Source organism: Simochromis diagramma, unplaced genomic scaffold, assembly GCF_900408965.1.
Source record: "Simochromis diagramma unplaced genomic scaffold, fSimDia1.1 OVJJ01000389.1, whole genome shotgun sequence".
Classification (NCBI taxonomy): Eukaryota; Metazoa; Chordata; class Actinopteri; order Cichliformes; family Cichlidae; genus Simochromis; species Simochromis diagramma.
This window is the reverse complement of record NW_024387227.1, coordinates 2051277-2072674: the sequence shown is the minus strand read 5'-3', so window position 1 is coordinate 2072674 and position 21398 is coordinate 2051277. Positions and strand designations below refer to the sequence as shown.

The following is a 21398-nucleotide window of genomic DNA, read 5'->3' as shown; positions in this document are numbered from 1 at the left end:
GTTAAATGGCAGGTTAAGGTTAAGTTATCTGATCAGTGGACAGTGTACTTAACATTCACTCTTATCTGTGATTCAGATTTAGCCAACAGGACTACACACTGGTTGTTAATTTGTAATTACATGCGCATAATAAGCATTTAATGTTTGTTTGTATCTGCTAAAGCTTAAATGTGCCAACAAGTGATTTTTAGCAATTTGTTGACAGAACACATGTTTTGAATACATTTTGGGATTGAACATGTGTCTTTGTATTACTCTCTGCACTATACATAGCAGCTGTCAGAACCATTTGGTTTATTGTATTTCTTGACAAAATCTAGATGTGTAAAATATTCTCATTAGATTTTTTTCTGTAAACCAATAAAAGTCACTGAGAAACCCTGGTGGTTATACGACAGAAGGAATGTGCACTGACAGAGATTTGTATAATTACAAATACTGTAAAGTATGTAACGAACACAACTGTTGTTAGATTGGACAGGTGCAAGTATGATTTAAATTTAGACACATTTTTTAAGACTGCTCTCACTTCTAGCAATACTAGTATGTATACACAGTTTGAGATTCTGTTTTATAGGTCATGCATTTCTACATAACTTGAAAGAATATTTTCTTTGATTGAAGTTTGTCTGTTTGTATATCCTTCCCAAAAATTTCAAATTTTGGGACTGAAAAATCAATAATGTCAAAGTCAAACTCGCAAAAACTGCACTTCCTGGAATGGCCACTTGAGGACAGCACCAAAAACCCTAACCCTATATCCCACAGATATGTCAAAATACCCATATTTACAGGAGAAATAAACATATATAGCAGCCTGGTACACAAAATAAATAAATAAATATGTTCTGTACCATTGTGTCTGACTTGATTTTTAAAAACATTAAATTAAAGCATTTCTCTGCCTTAAATTATTAAGGCTTAAAAATTGCATTTGACAAAGTTTAAGCCTCCACATTCCTTTATGGAAAGATCAGCCCTAATCTGTTAGAACCTGTGATCCAAAATCCTTTAGAACGCGTTACGGGACCAAGTAAATTTCACATTTTTATTAACTCTCAAACTCAGAAATGCTGCTGTAGAACAGGGTCACCTTGTTACCTGAACAGAGATTTACAGATCTTGGTAAAAGACGGCAACACGCTGCAGATGATTCACGGCACGAAAGTAAATAAAAACCTGTCAATGTAGACTGTTGTCTTAGTTTAATATGTAGGAATCAACTGTAGCAGAATATCTATTATTTTCTAATGATTTTTAACAATGCTTTCACATAAGAGGATGGTAGGCAGTGAGACCAGCTTTGTGATTTCACTAAAAATATACCCCAAGAATAAGAACATTTGAAGATGAATTCCCTCCCAGATGAATCTATGAACCAAGCAACAGTTACAGGCAAATGAGGGTAATGGGTGAGACCAGCAGTTCCAACCGGTCCCATGACAGAAGTTGCATTTAGGACAGGGGGAGGCATTATGTTTAACAACAGTGCATGCTGAAGAAACTGCAGTGTGAAGCCGTCCACGAATGGAAGTTGCACTGAAAGGAATAATGCTTGAATTCTAAGTTAAAAATGTTTAATTAGATGAAAAAAAACAGAATTTTTAAATTGAAAATAAAAGTGCCTAAGTGGTAAAAGCTGACGTTTAACATAGAAGAAGAAGTTGGAAAATAGCTGAAAATGTTTTAAATGTAAATTAGAAAAAGCTAAGAAATGAGAAAAGAACATTTAGAGTCAGAAAACATCTGAATGAATATTAAAAGTTCATATTCTTTGAATCACTGAATGACTAAAATGTGATCCCTCCACTTGGATCCACACCGTTTAAAAAGTTGACATTTCTGAGCTTTGAAAGACACTGTGTTGGAAAGAGAACAACGATGGCGACGTTTTGAGGGTAAAATGATGGCTGTAACACTGTGGACACAGCAGCAGTTGAAAGAGAAGTGCTTAAGATGAATCTTGGTACAGTGGCAGGCAGAGCTCGTTAAGCAGGCAGGTGTGAGCCTGGTTGCTATAGTGACCGCACCCAATGGCTCCATACACACGGACACAGACATGCACCTCACTTTTGCTGCTTAAAATGAACAGAAAAGTCAGGCCGAAACAAATCGTTCCCAAATGAAAAGTACAAGTCGTATTGACAAAATTCTTTCACCGTGAGCGACAGCAGCTTCTAGTCTACTGAATTCTCAGTTTTCATGCCTGTGGAGTTTATTATATGGACGTGGTGACAGTGGAAAGACACCATGCTCTTCTGATTTTCAAACGAACCTTCTGAGCCAATTTAACATTAGAGTCTATGGAAGAGTTGGAGGGAGGAGGCTGTGCATTGGTGACATTTATGAAAGAACCATAACACCTAGTACAATAGTAAACACATTGGACGAAAGAGGACAGCGATGGCTACGTTTTGGGGGTAAAATCATACCTGTAGAGCAAACGCTGTGGACACAGCAGCAGTTTTAAAAAAGATTTTAAGATTAATTTTTTTGCTCCTCTCACTCTAGCAGTTGAGCTGTCTCACTCTAGCGGCAACATTCCGTCCCATACACACCCATTATAAACTCTGAAACGGGTGAAAAAACATCATGAAACTTAAACTGGAACTGAAGAAAAAGTATAATAGATATTGAAAAGATAAATACAAGTTGAATGGTTGAATGTCGTGTCTTCGTTTTAAAGTTTGAATGGTGGCTCTATGTCAATGTATGTGGAAGTAGATACAGTTTAAAGAGGAGGAAGTTGAATGAGAATTTGAAGGGTCTCTCCATTGAAATACATGGGAAATTTTTGTTGAAAAAAGTTGAATAAAATTAGAAATATAAATGTTAAAAATGAGAAAAATAGAAGCAGTGTTGTCCAAAAGAATAGGAATCTAACGGTGTTTGAATGGTTTTTCTAAGTTGAACGGTTTTGAAGTAGTGGGATTACAAAAAACGTACGGAATCCATAATAATAATAATAATAAAATAGAATAAAGATTAGAAGAACAATACTGTGAATGCTTTTCAAGCATTCACACTAATTAAAGCCACAAAGTCGGTATCGAGCAAAAAATGTATGCAGTGCACTCTAGGGTCTTTAAGAAATTGTAAAGCTAGGCGGCTAATACGTATTTCCATGTAAATGTGTCAATAATGTCTGTTTAAACACTTTCCCATTATTATTTTCATGTTGGCTTGAAATAAAATATCTCGTTCTGCTGTTACTGCAGCTTACTGCAACTTCTGCATGCGTGTCCTTTTCACATTTTGTAGAGGCAAAGCGTGAAATGGGCACTGTGGACAAGCGTGTCAATTACACGTTTTGCAATGATATCGTGTGAAATGAGATGAATGAAAAACACCTCTGCAATTCTGGAGCTTCAGTTTAAAAGCAAAGCGGACAATTTGGCCTTTTTTCTCCTTAGCTCTGGACACATGCTGTAATGTCTGCAACACAGCCAAGGTACTCATCTTTGTACATGGGATAACAAAAGAGTTAGATTATGGAGGAGCTGGCAGTAAAGCACTCAATGACAAGGACTGCAACAGGGAATTCATGGAGTTCATGCTCAATTATGTTGGGGAAGAAATGGAAGAAAACAGGAAGGTTGATTAAAAAGTGCTAAAATATTGTTTTTACTATTCCAATTTCACATTTCTATTTCCTATTTGTAACATCTACTCTTACCAGTAGAGATAAAAGTCATATAGAACAGAACTGAGTTCAGCTTCTTGGTGTGGCCCTCCACAACAGTTTCCAAATCTGGCCACTTTTGGCACAATTTTGGATTTATTTTTTAAGAAGTCTACAATCAAGAGACAAATTTTTTTTTATGTCTAAACAGAGTGTTTACAGCAATTTGTTCCTCTCAAAAACAGGAGGCCACATTAAACTGTGAAACAGTTAATTTAATTAAAATTATTACAAACAACAAGAAATCCAACAAATAAATAAATAACATAAAAAAGCACACAAAGCTAAAATTAACTTCATAAAAATGATGGGTGATGTCACAGCGGATACATCAATCTTTTAATATTAAGTCTATAGTTTTCTGTGCTCTTGTGGCCACTTAATCATTCCTGAAAAAACAATAACTGTGTTGTTCCTGTCTTACTCCACAGTTGCAGGTCTCTTTGGCATATATTACTTAATATATCTAGAAAATCGAGGTGTAGGTAGGTGAGTAGTAACTGTGTGAATCGGACTCTGTCATGAGACAAAGGTGCATAGTGTGAACATGGATGCTGTAGTAATGTTTCATCCATCCAGACAGCTCACAGTCGGAAAAGCTGCCCTTTCACTGTCAAAATAATGAGCAATTGAACAGTGTAGGTTACCACAAGGAAAAGGTCAGACAGATTGATCCCATTCTCTTAGGTTGATCCCACTCTCACTGGAGGTTGCTGAGACATTAAAGCCCTGATCACTCGCACAATGTGTGTACAGCATTTTTGTGCATCTATGACTGCAGATGCACAAGTCTGTATTGATATTTTGGAGCATAAAGTTACAAAATAAAAAAAAATCATGAAAAAAAAAACTTCTATTGATATTACACTCATATTTTAGCTTATATTACCCTGACAGCAAACCAGTAACAGGGACCAAGACTTACAGAGTGCATGTAAATGACAACTAAAAGTACTTTAATAGTGCTTTTTTTTATTGGCGGCTCATTTACTTAAGAAATTGGTTTTCTGAATTACATACAATTTCTTACAATTGGAAAGATCCAGTAAAACTCAAAAACAGCACCTCCAGGCAATAGAAGGATTCTTGAAGTAATAAAAAACAATTATGAAGCACAAAAAATTGTCTTATTTTACACAAAACAAGGGGGAAAAGGCATCTCTGCAGAAAGTCGTTTGAAATGAATGCAATTATACGGATGTGGATACACTGAAGACCACTTGGGGGCAGCAGAAACACAACACTAATGCTATAATGCAGAACTGGTGAAACTGGTTAGCAACCAGCTGAGCAGCAAACAGCACTCAACATTATCCAGATCATTGGCAGTTATTTTTCTGTTCACCTGGTGAATCAAGCAGAAACATTTGCTGTCCTTTTAGTCTTGTTTTGGTCTCCACCAACTCCTCAATGCCTTTTCTGAACAGAACAACAAAGCTCGGGGACACAAAACAATAATGACAGGTAAAGCCATACCAAAAGTTTGGGAGCGATAAATCACTCTGGAGTGAAAAAGCTTTACCATTGTACATTCAAGTTTTCACCTGATGCACTGTTGACACAAAAATATGAATTTACAAGCATTTAAGTATAGTTTTGTCTTTTTCTGTAACAACAGCTCATAAAATTGTATGAGCACTTAACTAGGACACCAAATGTGCAAAACAATGCTGGATTATATGAAACAGCACACTGTAGAGTCATGGTAAAAAAAAAACTATTCTAAGACCCAAGTAAAAATGTTCTAGTCCTTACCAGATCTTAATATTAGGTACCGGTGAATACACTTCAGATTAATGGGGCTTTAGTTCACTGAGGTTTGCAGGTATTTGTTCATACACAGCTCTGATAAGTTCCCACCCACAGCATCGCAATCAGGTTGAGGTCTGGACTTTGAAATTGCAACACCTTAATTCATTTCTTTTTCAGCTATTCTGTTGTAAATTTGCTGCTGTGCTTGGAACCATTGGTTTGCTACATAAACCAATTCCAGACAAGTTCTAGTGGTCTGACAGATGGCCTCACATTTCACTTTAGAATACTTTGGTATACAGAGGAGTTCATGGTCTACTCAATGAAGTGCCCAGGTCTGTGTCTGCAGAATAAACCCCAATCATCACCACTCCACCACTGTGCTTAACAGTTCATATGAAGTGCTTGTGCTGATATGCTGTTTTTGGCTTTGTCAAACATGATGCTGAGCGTTATGGCTAAGCATCTCCACTTTGGTCCCATCTGTCCAAAGCATATAGTTACAGAAGTCTTGTGATTTGTTTGTTTTGAAAACCTAAGCTGTGCTGCTGTGTTCTTTTTACAAAAAAGAGCAAAGCCTTCCCAAAAAGCCATACTTTTTCAGTGTTTTTCGAATGGCACTGTTGTTAGCATTCACATTTTAGCCAGCTAACTGAGCTAACTAGAGAGCGAATTTGCTGGGACACTCCTGGGAAGATTGGCAGCTGTCTTGAATGTTTTCCACTTTCTGACTAATCTTTCTCACTGCAGAATGAATGACTTCAAATTGTTTAGAAATTTCCTTAAAACCTATCTGAGATTGATGGACATAAACAATTGCTTCTCTAAGATCACTGCTGATGTCTTTTGACCTTGCCATTGTATTAACACACCTGAATGATCCAAACTAGCAAACTGCCAAAACTTCTGATTTCATAATGGTAAACACACTTGCTGATGATCAGTTATCAAGTGCGTTTGATTAGCAGCTGATACTTACACTCTTAACTCCTATGGAAACACTAAGGGAGGACTTAGCTTTATCTTGAGTGTTATGTAATGAGTGTAATGTGGCACTTGTTGTTGTTTACTTTTAAACTGTTTGCTAATGTGGCTTTAAACTGGCACTTGTAAAACCGTAGAATTTTAAAAAGGGTCTGCTTTCTATTCATAACAGCTGCAGGTCGATAATATTTCATCCTTTTTTCCTGTTTTTACCCTCTTTTACAAAACCAAATTGACAATTAGTTTCACTTTGCATATTTTGTTTAATCTGCAAATGAACTAATGAGTGCATTCTCTAGCTTTCTAAGCTTTTTTGACCATACCAGCTTTCAAAAAGATGTGAGGAGAGTTTAAAGAAAAGGGGGGGATCCATGAATTTAAGACTGCTTCAAAATCGGCCGTTCATAATTCTTTTTGTTTAACTGTACTGAAATAGCTATGTGTGTGCATGTAAATAATGTCAAACCTACAGACCAAGCTGCTGGTGAGTTATCTCAACTCAACTCAACTGTGTGGAGAGATTTAACCATCCCTACCCATGGAGGGAGCCAGAGTGTGCACAATTTCAAGGAGAGAAATGGAGCCCCTGTGGGAGCATACACACCCACACAACAACATGAACGTGCAGAGCTGAAAAACGAACAGTACACTCACTAACTCGCATTTGAGCATCCTGCTAAATATTGCACTTAGAGTAGGCTGCGTGTTTAACACCAGGGTTTTTAATTTTATCCTGGCTCTGAGTCCCTGCACAACTGGTGCTGACATCTGCACGCCCCTTTCCCACTTTACTTCTGACACACATATACATGCACATCAATCTACTTTAATGTGCTGGACAAAAAGAAGAGAAACACATGCGCAGGCAGCACTGTGTTCAATTTACACAACTTCTGTATACACCTCTTACTGTCAGCCAGCTCCCAGTGGGAGTCTGTGCCCCACATGGTCTCTCTGCCAGGAACTAGAACACAAGCTGTGAGCAAGAAATGTCAACTGTCATTAGATGCACTCACACACCTCACTGAGATATAATATTTTAGGTGCTCATTACGAGAAAGAAACGAAAAGCCCTATCCCAGACATATCCCTATCCTATCCCATTTCAGGTGGCCATTCCTTGACACAACTCCTGGTTTTTGAATATTTAAGCAGCACGCCGTGGCTAATATACAAGCAGAGGATAAAGCCTGACATTTCTTATTGTTTAGCAGATCTGAATTATAGTGGCTGTTTCCAAGCCAAAACAAAAGACGCAAAGGGGGAGGCAATGGTAAAAGAAAGATACTAAGTTGTGCAAGGGAAGTAAGGAAGTGGAAGCATGACATCTAGTATTAAATATTCTCAGAAACACAGTCACGCATCGTGTGTAATCCTCCTCACCAAAGTTTTATTTAAAAACGTCAAACTTTGCCTATTGCCTGTTACATATTAGTTATTTCCAAGTAATTCAACAACAGCTTTGACATCTTTCCCCATCAAAACTGCCTTGGTCACTGGCTGAATATAAATTATTTGTGACAAAGCGGAACAAAAGAAGTGGCCACATCAACCATCAAAGAAACTACAGAGTACTGAAATTCAAAGTGTCGCTATGTAGCAACAAAGGCAGCAACCATCATAATAATCCTTCGCGTTCTGTGTCTCGCAGAGATTAATGAGGCATGCGACGGAGGAGGTCATAATTAATTCGTAACAAGTGAAGGTCATGGGAGCAGAGGGTCAGTGTGAATTATTAACTAACGCGTGCACAGGGGCGAGCTGCCAAGCAGGTGTGAACAGGGTGAGCCTACGTTGACTGGGGAAATACATTACACACAGTTTGGTGCCCAGACATGTCGACACACATATGATCAGTACCAGCAAAGGTATAATAAACCCTGAGACACACTACATATGCACTCAAATAACAGAGACTTACATTGAAAAAGTTTGTATTCAGTCTTTTGTGCTTTATATATAATTTATTCCAAGTAGCCCCATAGCAATAATTACATTATCCTCAAGCAAAATATTGATGAGAGTCAAAGATTAGCGGGGCAATCTTTAAAAGCACTATTAGATTATATTTCTAATGTGAGGAGTCTGAATGAACAGCAGGTCAAGATACTAAGTGTGCAATGGAAAGCGTGACTGAGCACATGTCCCAGCAGTGTGCCAGGCAGTGCCACGACTGTGACATGTCAGTAAGAGTCAGCAGGTATATAGGTCAATCCCCTGGGACTCCTTCAATGGGGACACGTGGTGAAGCTTGTGGATTAGAGAGGAAATGAAGGATCATCTACTGAGCAAGCAGGACTCAAGTACAGTCACTGTCAGTCATATACCATCCGACACAGAGGAATGGTTAAATGGTCATGACAAGGAGTTTTGCAGGTCTTCACATTATGTTGCTCTGAATGAATGCTGTTGTTTCAGTATTACAAGGCCAAACATCTGGTGTCTAAGTAGTCACTGAGCTGATTTTAGATTTAGAATAAAGGCAAAGGTTATACTGAAAGTGTGAATGCTGAATGCTGTTCAAGTTAGAAAAATACAAGAAGAGACTTATATTCAATGTAAGACAGATGATGTGGCAGGACTGTCCATACTTGAAGTACTGCAAGAGCCTTGCCAGCAGTTTTCTATTTGTAGACATGAAATGTAATTTACACTTACAAATAGATAGTTATACTTTATTTATTTTATACACCTTATAAGCTTTTTTACAAAATGACTGTCAGATCCGCTGTTATTGCAATGTCCCACTCAGCTAAACAAATCCCAGAAAGATTAAATTCACTACCTAGCAACCTCGCTTTGACATTAAAACCAGCTAAGAAGATGCACAGTTCACCTGGTAGAGCAGGCACCCATATGAAAACAGGCTACTGCAGGGGCCTGGGCTTGAGTCTGCTCCAGACAATTTCCTGCATGTCATCCCCAGCAGACTGATTGGGATATGATTTGAGTTGCAGATATGCTTTTATCCACAAAAGCACTGGATAAACAGATGAGTCAAAACGACTAATTTGTCCCCTGTGAACCATGAATGTGCAAGATTTCACGTTAGTGTCATGCAACAACCATTACTGTCAGTAAATGTTTTAATGTGGACGCTGGTAGGATAACTGACTAAAAATTAGCACTCATAAAATGGTTAGTCTGGCAGAGTCATACGTAATGTAATTAAAGTAAATAGAGCCAATATATCTATTTTTTGCATAGATTGGGCATTTAAGCAGACCATAATGGCTTAATAACTTCACGACTGCATAACATGACCAGTGTACAAACAAGCACATTACCAAGGTGCTAAGAGTGCAGGATAAATATTTTCCAAAACAGTGGCACTCTATATGGGAAATAACTTTCTATGAGAGGGGGACTCATGGCCTCTCCAGCAGAGTGTGTTGCTGCAGGACAATAGTGCGTCATCTGCAATCAATAATGTGTGTCTCTGCTGTCCCTCTGGGAGCTGCGCAGCACTAGGTCAGGTCATGTTTCCTGCTTTTTATTTACATATTCTGTCTTTTTCTATTCATGTCAGCAGGAACAACAGGTGCTTTTTCTTGCCCAGCACACATGCAGACTTATTTGATTGGTGAGGCAATCTTGCCTCAGCAGGGAGCTCGAAATACAGAAGTGTCCAAAATGTATGTTTTCAGACACAAATGTGAGCAGGGGAATGTTACCACTACCCTTTTGCCAGGATTTTGTGTGTGGGAATAAGCTTTTCTTTATTATTACATTAACGTTTGAAAATTCTGTGTTGTGTTAGGTGATGTCTGCCTCACAGCAGTCATTTGAACAGGGGATCTATGTACTCCTTATGGGCCACATTATTCCGCAGCATAAAGTCTTGTTCCATTCCACTGCTGATGACAGACAGATCTGCCTCTTACTCAAAACCTTAGTGTACTCAGTCTTAGTCATTATTGAGAGTGAATTATATGAAAACTTGTGACTCAGTAACATGTCTGTAAACATAACTGCTTTGACACTACTTTTAAAACTACTGGCTCTTTCTGCAAAACCCTACATAATAACCACAAATCCTAACTTCAAATGTGAAAAGTATTATAATTGCGCTATATTATTGTAGAGTCTCTACCTTATAATGAGACGACTGCTTTTGTGAAGGGGTTCTATATAAATTGAATTGAACTGAATTAAATTGAACTATGCATCTCATGCAAAAGAAATCAGTTATTGAGCATTATTGTTATTGAGCACTAACAAGAATATCAGTGAAAGACACTGTGAGGTTTTGGCTCGTTCTGTGTTTCAGGGCAATGAAATTTTGTGAAAAATAAAGTATTGATGTGTAGTTTTAAAAAAAAACGTGCATTTTCTTTTCCTCTAAACAGCTTAATACTCTTCAATTAAAAACAAATACATAAAAAGGTAACCTTGCAGTGCTAGGAAAAAACCTAGGCATTGTGGATCAGGCCATAACTGCAGGCACAGCACATGGAATATTGTTCTGAGCTCACCAGCTTGTCTTCTGGAGTGCTGTGTTTGAATGTACAACACGCCTGTTAAACTGTGGTATAAAATTACAAGTTGAGTGCCAAGCAAAGAATTTGCATCCAAATTAGAACAGTTAGTAAACGTATTAGGTGTACGAGTTTAGTTTAAGAGATACTTCTTCAAGCATCACTTTAAGCATTCAGAAAAAAAGGCTTGAAAAGCCCAAGGACTTTGCTCCTCTCAATTGGCGCCCTTTTAAATGTGATCTTATATCGTCTTTTGTTGTGGCGAATCTGTAAGTGCTTGTGGAGACAGTTTTCTGTGACTACAGGATTTCGGTTGCCCTAAGCTCAGACTCATGCTGTCAAGCTCTGTGCTGCTCTGCCTGCCTGCCTGTCTCATTAGCTATAGCCTACATAGTACCACCAGGAGTGGAATGTACTTAGGCGTTACACTTCTCCAAGACATTTTTTACTACTACACTACATTTATCTAATGGCACTAGTTACTAGGTTCTTCGCACTTTTTTCATATAAAACACATGAAGACCTTATAAAATATGTACAGATTAATACAATTCATACAAAAACAATCAACATAAATCAGATTTATTGTTTAGTCTATTGACAGATAGCTGTCAGTTGTTTTGATAACGATTTAGAGCAATCTTCCAACACAGCTGGAGCACAATTCCAATATAATCGATCTAATAATTGTAAAAATATTCCACAGGGCTTTTGCACTGGGATAAATCATACATTTAACTGTTAAGTGAATACTTCCCCCACCAACGACCACCACGCAATAAGGATCCCACCCAGTGATTTTAAGCGAGACTCTGCTGGGTTAAGTAGTAGCTCAACCCAGCAAAGTGGTGGTCCATAATGTGTCAGACAAAGATGTCATTTGTATAGTTTTGCTTCTTATATTTAAAAAAATTGCATTTAATTAAAGTACAGCTTTAATTCAAGGAGTTTATAAAATTTAGCATTGTTTGTTTGCACTCTTCAACAATTCTAGCCATTGTTTTGCATTATGTCTCCTCTTATCAGAGGCTCAGAATTAATTTAACTGAGTTTCACAGCCAGCCGAGCCTTGTTCATAGTTGATTCCGTTATAGCTTTACACAGTGAAGTGTAAACTGTAATTTTAAATAGGGGGAGATCATCATTAGGCTGAACAAACAAAATAAACCTATCAGGGATGCACTCACCAGTTCAAAAACAGCAAAAGGCCTGAAAGATGACAGAAGACAACTGAAGAGTATGATGACAGAATCGTTTTCATGGTTAAGAAAAATAACTTCACTAGATCTAATGAAGTTAAAAACACTCGTGTTATTGTCAAAGTCTATAATCATGATACAACTTCATGAATGGAAATACAGAGGCTTTATAACAAGGTGCAACCCGCTGGTTACAGTGATTCTAAAAACAGTTCTTTGGACAGAAGAAATCAAGATTAATTTGTACCAGGATGATGGGGAGAAAACAGTAAACACAGAGAAAACACATGGTGGAGGCAATGTTAAGGCATAGTGTCAGTTTCAGTTCAGTTTCAGTTTCAGAGGCAATGTTATAGCATGGGCATGTATGACTGGCTAATTGAAGACGTGACTGCTGATAGACGTATCAGGATAAATTCTGCTCTCTGCTCAGACTCAGCCGGATGCTGCAAACTTATCGGGCAGGACTAAACAGTGCAAACAGAAAATGACCCACAGCACACTGCAAAAGCAGCCCAAGAGTTCCTCAAAAGAAAGCAATGAGATATTCTTCAGTGTCAAAAACAAGTCAGCTAACCTCAACCCACTGAGAGGTACTAGTAACAAGTAGTAACAAGGGATGGCACCTGGAGTAAAGGTCTCTCAACATCAAGTAAGTAATATTTAGTATGTTTATGGTTATTAATGTTTATTAAAGTTGTCACAAATTGCTGTGCACTAAATAAATAAATAAGAAACATAAATAAGTGCCATAAAAGTTAAAAATAAGTTAATATACAGAATAGATTTAATTAACGAAAGTATCAACAACAAACCAAAACATGGTTAAACAAAATATTTTTAACTTAGAAAGGGAAGAAGCATGGCATTTGTACACAGGCCTTCATTCAATGCAAATGATTTTCACCAAGTATTAAAACAAATACTTATAATTTCAAATTATTTTAGTCTGTCCAATTAATTTTGAGCCTCAGATAATTGGAGACTGCATACAAAAATGGCTGTGATTCCTAAATAGTTAATTCAAGACTTCTATAAAACCCCTCGAATTAAAGGGGTGTCTTTGTGGTGATGGTGTGTTTGTCCAACCAATTATGGACTTGACTGTATGTACGCATTTATGCATCAATTATTTACAGATTAACATACAAATATACAATTCGATCATTTCAATATATATCTGGTATTCTAAAGACTGCAAATGATTTTATGCGCAGACAGTTACAGAGCTCTCCACCCCTCATACTCTTTAGTTTCTTACCAGCTTGTCTGAGATTAGTCAATATTTGTTATATCTTCATGAGGACAACACTTTTTTATTTGCTCCTTTTTAAGATAAATCAGTTGTCCACTTTGTGTTAAGTCTTCTGTTAAGAACTTATGTGCTTCATTTTCAACTTGTCAGGTCTTGCTTTCTTTGGCTTGTTTAATAAACAGGAGCGTTCATTTCATAAGGTGACCTACAAAAAGGAGTAAATTCCCTCGTGTCTCTCCTGAATCACTGCAAACTCTCATACTCAGCTGGCTCAGCCAAAATAGCCTGCACCACATAAAACTCGTACAGAATGTTGTTGGACGGATTCATCTTCAGGTTGATATAAACATGTACAGACATGGTACTGTTTTTAGTGTTTTTATTCATATTTAATGCTTCATGGAAAGTCTTTTGCAGTGATAACTGGCCCTACTGACTGGCACAAAGACATTAACAGATGTTTTGTGCCTTCTTCAGTCCTCACTTAGTCTGCAGCTCACTGAAGGATTCACTGGTTCATGACTTGTTCTTTTTCCTCCCCACTCTCATTTTCCACCATAGCACAGAGGTTTGATTTGTTCTTTATTTTATTGTTTTTCTTTTAGTCTGTAGCACTTCCTTTCACAGTTTGGCATTTTTTGTGAACCGCAGCTTGGTCTTTTGCTGTTTTTGTTGTTTTTGATACTTTGCCAGACATTTTCTGGTGCATTTCCTGGTGAATCCTCCAAGCTTATAATTATAAAGTCTTCTTTTAGCTCCTGACCAAGTGACATGTACATGTACATCTCCTACTTGCCTCCAATCACAAAGTGGTAGCTCTTCCTGTCTTATTCCACTTATCCATCTTTAGAAAAGAAACATATCCAACTCTTGGTTCTGATCATTTTTTTTATTTAACAGCCAAGTGTTTAATAAATGTTTTAACTGTCACACTCTTGCCGCTGTGCAGGATTCTCAAATTAAAGCCGAACGTACCCATTATTTCGTTTTCAATTTAATCTCCTGTAGCACAGACCCCAAAGAACAAAATGTCCACATGCTTACAGTATGAACTGAACGCATTGTAATATAAGGTAGGGGGAAGGACATATTTCTATAAAAAGCCAGTACAGTAATAATGCTAATCTGTCGCCTCCACCCCTGCTAAATATAACTCAATCATCGTGACAGATTCTTTCAGTCCACCTCTTTCATCCCTAGAGGACAAGAACAATCTAATATCCTCCTTCTTACACTTGAGGAATTGTAAGACAGCATTCAAAGGATGACTGAGGCTGTTCTGAAGGCAAGAAAGGCATCTGACTGTTTCATGTTTTTCTTTTTTTCTTTCCTTTCACAGTTAAGCCTTTTAGCCCAGCTCTGTTAATTTGCCCTGAGAATATTCAAGATGAATTGCAGTGTTTATCCCTCTGCAATCTTGCTTTAAAAGCACCCACAGCGATGCCATACAGCTCAACTTAGTTTAGTGAATGCACTACTCTCTGTGGCCAAACTGTCTAACACAGTCAGTACAATAAAGTCTTTGATGTGTCTTATTTTCACCTTCCTTCACTACCCTCTTCTGTGATTGCGCAGCTATATTTCTTGACTTACTCACTGCTCTGAACCTTTGCAGGATTTAATCAGCAAACAGACTTAATGTCAGCGAGATAATAAAGACACAGAATTGCAGTGTGGCAAAATGAGATTAAGTGAGATGCATGTACTAGTCGATAAGCGTATAGTCTATCTGCGGTAGCATCATACAGAAGATGGGTTATGCCATGAAGATTAAAGAGTCAGATGCACATTTTGCAAAAGACCTCAAAGGCAAATAAAGAATAAAGATGGTAACAAAAACAAAAGTCACACCTCACATTTCTGTTTTCCAGTAATGTTAATCAAGCTGCTGTCAAGCAAACCTATTTTACACTGTGGTTGGCAGCCGACGCTAGTCATGCGTCTCATCTTGTCACATATGTCTGTCCCCAGGACAAGTTAATCAGGCTGTCTGCTAAGTCCTGTTTTATTTTAGATGAGTTTCTGTTACTTCTGCCGGAGAAAGCCACAGCTAGCAGTCAAGCAAATAAAATTTATGTACCTCACATAAGACTTCAAAACAAGTCACTCAAGCTGTAATCTATCACTAGAACATAGTAAGATGACAGCTTTAATGGAACACGTCCAGCAGAAATATGTCTGCTAATTCTACAGTAGGCTCACGTGCAGGTTGATGAGCCATCTTATATGCATCCGACTGCGTCTGCAAGGCAGTATGAAATGTGGCTATTAGAAATGTATCTACATGCTTTATAGATATGATCTGGCATAATTTAGACAGGATTAGACAATTTCAATTAATGAAAAGATCCACAATGAGACACAATGTGTGCTTTACCTTAGCTGTAGATAGCCTGGGCTCACACAGGTTGGATTAGATAAGAAAATACTAAACTTGACACGTGACAAAATGTCCTGGGGAGAAAGTTTATGTAAGAAAAAGTTGCAAATTTCTTTCTCATGATTATACATTTAAGCAATTCAAGAGGCTGATGTGTCCATATGAAACATAGTATATTAAATTCATTGCTTTCCCTGAAGCCTCATCAGGTACCAGTGGAAGGGTGGCTGTCAAGAAGCCATTCATAACGCTTTAAAGTCCAAACCATGAAAATTGAGTCTTTAGTGAACCTTCTGGTGAAAAGTAACTTTGCAAGTTTAAATTTGTATCATATTTGCTACATCAGGCATTTCTTAAAAATGTATTCTGTAAAAATGTACAGTGCAATTTATTTTGTTTTTTTCAGAGGGAAAAAGAAAAATCACGTTAATGATGTAGGAGTCTCAAAAGCTCACAAAAACTTACATCAAATATAATATACTTGATTTTAAAGGGTTAATGCAGGGAAACAGAGAAAAGGCTGAGGTGTGCCAACTTAGAAAACAACTGGACTGAAAATCAGTGGCAACAGATCTGATGATGATGATCTCAATCCAAATTTTGAATTTTTGGATTAAATCATCATCAATATGCACAGAGGAGCTCAAGAGAGAGGTACAACAGTGAGTGTCTACAGCCATCTGTAAAACACGGTGGAGGCTCTGTGATGGTTTGGGTCTGCATTTCAGCCAGTGGTTTTGGGGATCTGTCAAACTTTGATCCACCATGAAATCTCGAAAGCATCTGATTGGCAGTGGCTTCACTTTTCAGCATGAGGATGAGCCAAAACACGCTGCCAATGCAATAAAAGCATAAGCGTTTAGAAACACACAGTGGAACACTATCAGTCATGAATTAACCTCCCTAGAGCGCAGACCTTAATGTTATTGAAACAGTGTGGGATTGGCAGCCAACATCCAAAGTGCTTTGAATGCACTTCAGGAGACCAGAAAAACTGTTCCTGATGACTTCTTAAAGAAATGACAAGAAAGTTTGCTGATATTGAACTGTTTTTCCCTTTTTATACTGCATTTACATGTATGTTTGCACATTTCTCTGCATCTATTTCCCATATCCCCTGGTAAAATATAGAGACACGAGTGGTGGCTCAAGTCTTTTGCACATCTCTGTGGCATCCTGTCAACAGGGATCAACTCTCCAACGATCAAAACAGAAAATACTATATCAAAAAAAAAATTTTCAAAAAAACACAGCTTCCATCTTCCTCGGCAGCAGAGTCCCGATGTCTTCATTAATGGAGACAGTGAGAACACCATTTGTTTAGAAGAGCCTAAAGATCCTCAGGCTGCTTTTGCTATACTTGTTGTTGGGATGCTGTTCAGGGCAGCAGCCCAGACCATCACTAACTGATCTGGTCATTTCCAGAGCTGCCCGACAGCTGCAGCACTGAGAAGATTAGCAAGGGGTTAAATGTAATATCTGAGCGATCAGTGAGCTTTATCTCTTTCATTTTGTCTCTCAATCTCCCGCTCCCTTTCATTATAGCTCTCCCTCTTCCTGGCTCGGTTTTTGTGTTCCCCTGACATACAACCACACATTCCTGTCCTATAATCTCACATTTGTGTTGCCAGGCTTTTAGTATTTGCAGCCTCTAAGCATAGAGCGCATTCAGCTAACCCCTCCTTCTTTCCTAATGCTAGCATTAGGGAGCAATCGCATGACTGAGGTGCTGAGGGGAAGAGAGAGCAGGAGCACCAATGAGGCGTGTGAAGTGATGTGTTAAGACGGGAGGGCCCAGTAGCAGAGATGGGAGGACTGCACTGGCCCACCTCTGTGGCTCTGACAGCAATGATAGACCCAACACTGCCAGACATCCCTGGAGCATAGCTAAAGCTAGTTAGCATAGCCATCAGGCCTTGAAGATGATGAGTTTTGAAGAGGTGATTAAGCCAGTGCCGAGGCCCCTTGTAGGCTTCAAAGCACATTTGCTTACAAGATAGGAGAGAAAGGGCATTTGAAGATAGAACCAGAAGGTCTGAAGGGGTAATTCAAGTTCAGTATGGTCCATGTGCTCCTCATATAGTTATTCATGAAAAGCACTGATACTACAGCCGGTGCAGGTAGAGCAAGTTACAGGTTAAAGCTGATCTCAAAGACATCTAGAGACAAATTTACGTTTGCAATGCGCAGAAATGCAGCAGAATAATGCGGAAACCAAAGCAGTCCCAGTGTCGGCTTCGTGCTAGACATTTTCCTCTTATCTTTTTCTACTTTTTGTTGTTCTTTTCTTTACAATCGGGCAAAACAATGTTGCCATAAAATGTCAAAAATCTCAAAAAGACTTGAATTCTAAAAGCTGCTCTGGGAGCTTTGCCTCTGGTTGTCTCCATAGATCTGCTGCATACAGAAGTTCAGGGAAAGAGTACGCAACTCTGTCTGAGCACAGAGCCTGGTTCCAAACGCATAGTTCCCAGGGATGAGAGTGAGTGGCATTTAAGCCTTCAAACCAGCGAGCCATCTGTGCTGGGTGCCACATAATCTCAACAGGAAACAGTCATGGCTGTACACCACATCATCTTCAAGTCATCCACAGCACAGTCATACACACTGAATTTTATCATACTGTAGTGTATACTGTACTGATCTTAATTCAAGCTAAGAGTGCACCCATTTATTAGAAACGCAGGGTTTATGTGATTAAGAACAGGGTATTTCCCTCTTACAGCCTCTTCAATACTAACATGGTTATCAAACAAAGTAAGAAATGGCATTGTCTCAGTTTAATCACCCAACAAGGCTTACAATTCTCAGATGGCACTTATTTGTGTGGGTGGATCTTTACAATGGTGTGTTGGGGTTAAGCTCTTTACTCAAAGGGACCACCAAACTCCCTCAAAATGGATTAGTACTATTCCCAACTAGCTCCCTCTACGACCTACCCCAACCCCAAATCCCCACTCAACCCCTTAACATGCACACAGAAACACACTCATCTCTATGTTTCTTTTTTTTCCTCCGTATCAGCTCCTTTAAGTACTCTCTTATTATGTGCGGAGGTTTTAAAATGCTAGTCCTTCTGTTGTGGCTAAATAAATACAACACAGACTAAATCAAGAGTGCTGAGTACCCATGTTGCAATGTCAACTGCAAGGTATTCAACCAGAAGCAATTGCCAGTTCAATCAATGTGTCAACAGCAAGCAGTTCCCAACTCCTTCGTGTAGACACGAGGAAGAGGAATGCAAAAGGAACAAGGAGCTCATTGAAACGCAAAGAGTAGGAGTGTGCGTGCAAAGATCCATCACGAAGTGGAAAATAAGACAAGAGAACAAAACAACCAGAGCATCACAATGAAGAATGACGTGTCAGCAGGACAATTTTACTGTATGAATATGGCAAATCTACCCTAATCTGCATATAGTCACATATGAGAAAGGGATGAAATATCCAAAGGTATCATAAGGTACAAGCAAGCAATGAGGTGTTTCATAATATATATGTACTTTTGGCATAAGGGCCATTTTAAGCTGAGGAGAACAGACGAATAAGGTTTGCTCCGTGTGTGAGCATCCATAAAAGCACACGTGCCTGTCTTTGTGGAGCTAGAAAGTACCAGATTCTACTAGCATTTTAAAGTAGTTAAATAACATAGTTCAGTATATGAAATGTAAAAAATTAGCCTTTGTGTGTACAGTAACTACAAAATAATAATGCTGTTGTTGGTTGTCCTTACTGACTCCACATTACACATAAAACAAATATTTTTATGTTGTAATTTTCAACAGCCAGCTCACAAATTGAGAAATTAAAACTGTAAATTCAGACCTCGCTGCATGTAGCTGTAATCCCCATTATCGTGTTTCAGTGGCTGTGATTAAGTCATATTCACTCCTACTAGAAACGTGCAGGCGTGAATGACATGTGCAAGATTCATGTGGACCTGAAAATTGTAATTCTTCCTCCAGAACCTATCTGCACTGGGTTATTCTAGGCACACAGCACTTGCAGTATAAAGGAATATGAGAATATTAAAAGGCAGCGAGCAGCTGATCGAGGCCGGGTGGGTGTCTGAATCTGTGATGGCGTACCATCATCACTTTGGAAGCAGCCAGGCTCAGCATGGCAGGCTTGGATGCCTGATGCCACCAGCCATCTGGCTTTGGATGAGACTCCTAAGGGAGACACAGGCTGGTGCCAACCTTCAGAAAACACTTCCAACATGTTTGAGAATAAGAATGGTGTGTTCAGCTACACTGCCGCACTGTGTGAAAGCAGCAACTGTGTTCCTGCAGTCCGGTGACACATTCGCAAATACTACATGTTCTACATATGTTCACTGTATGCAGGATGTGTACTCAAGGACACCGGGCTCCTGTGGTGAAAAGCCAGAAAAGAAGACCAATGATTTGTATAACTCATATGAATTTCATTCATGCATAGCTCGCAACACAAGTCGAATCAAGTCTTTTTTATTAAACATATGTAAAATGCAGGTGTCTCACCAATTTCAGCTCATGACTCATGTACAGCCTAACTGGATCTTTAGTGAACCACAACAGTGCACAAATAAAAATAAAATACTTCCACACTACATTCTTGAGACATCTACTATAACATCTACTGATCTACTGTCATTACATGTGCATTAAAACCATTTCTAATGATTACAATTTACACTGCTTGGGCTGCTGGTGGGCCAGATCCACTCCTCTGGTGGACTGGATGTGGCCCACAGTTCATATGTCTAACAGCCCTGTTTTAACAGCTAAAACTGCTTCTGCAAATTCACTTCATGTGTGAGCAGCATAGTTTATTGTATCCTCTGTGGAAGGCGCATAAAAGGCGCCAATTTACCATACAGGTTTTTCATTTAACAGACTGTCTTTTCCTCTTTACTGCCTTGCTACAGCTGTGCGTATTAAAGAATGAGACTGTAACAGTGTATACTATAACTGGTAAATATCATATGTTGATGTCAAAAAGTTGATTATTAAATTCTGACTTTATTTCAGCTTTTTATTACGCTAACCACCGTGAACTGAAACCAGATCCAAAATAGACCACAGCTGAACTTTACTTTGGTGACACATCACCAGGATGTGCTTAGATTAAACACAAGTCTGTCTGATCTACCTCGATACTCTAGAAAATTAGAGCATTAACCAGCAGCCAAAAAGCCACATTCCCATAAAAGAAGGAACAACTCTTTCATAGAGGCCTGAATATTTGTGTCTAAATGTCCAAATACATATCCAGAAACAATAACTAGTTTCAGGACACCTGCGTTTATGCGTTCTTGTCTCTCAGACACAAATACGCAGACATGCACACATGCACACATGCATCAACACACACTGACCCTATGTGACATGTGGAATCAAACACAGCTCTCTCACTGCTGCACACTGCATGAACTATTTATAATGTTCTCCTTCACTGAATTATTGATGAGCTATGTTTTCTGTTTCTCTACACTTTTCTGCAGTTCTGTGAGAAATTTGCTCCTTTTTGACTAAATATCCACTCTGGGCCTCTTTCACATTATAAACAATGGGGACAATTTTAAGCAAACAGGGTCGGATGAGAACATCTAACCAACCGTGGGGACGGGGAAAAATAGGCATATGGGGTATAAACACAATGAAATCATGTTTTGTTTTGTTTTTTTA

At 38.6% G+C, this 21398-nt stretch overlaps 1 protein-coding gene and 1 long non-coding RNA gene across 2 annotated transcripts in view; both read right to left on the bottom strand.

The window, feature by feature from the left end:
• Positions 1–21398, bottom strand: part of bsnb (bassoon (presynaptic cytomatrix protein) b) — a 77685-nt gene that overhangs the window by 26467 nt on the left and 29820 nt on the right.
• On the bottom strand, positions 2224–20853 carry LOC120746692. The gene is made up of 3 exons (XR_005698912.1): positions 20844–20853; positions 9019–9027; positions 2224–2598 (listed from the first exon to the last, which is right to left on the bottom strand). It is a non-coding gene; the product is annotated as an uncharacterized LOC120746692 (long non-coding RNA).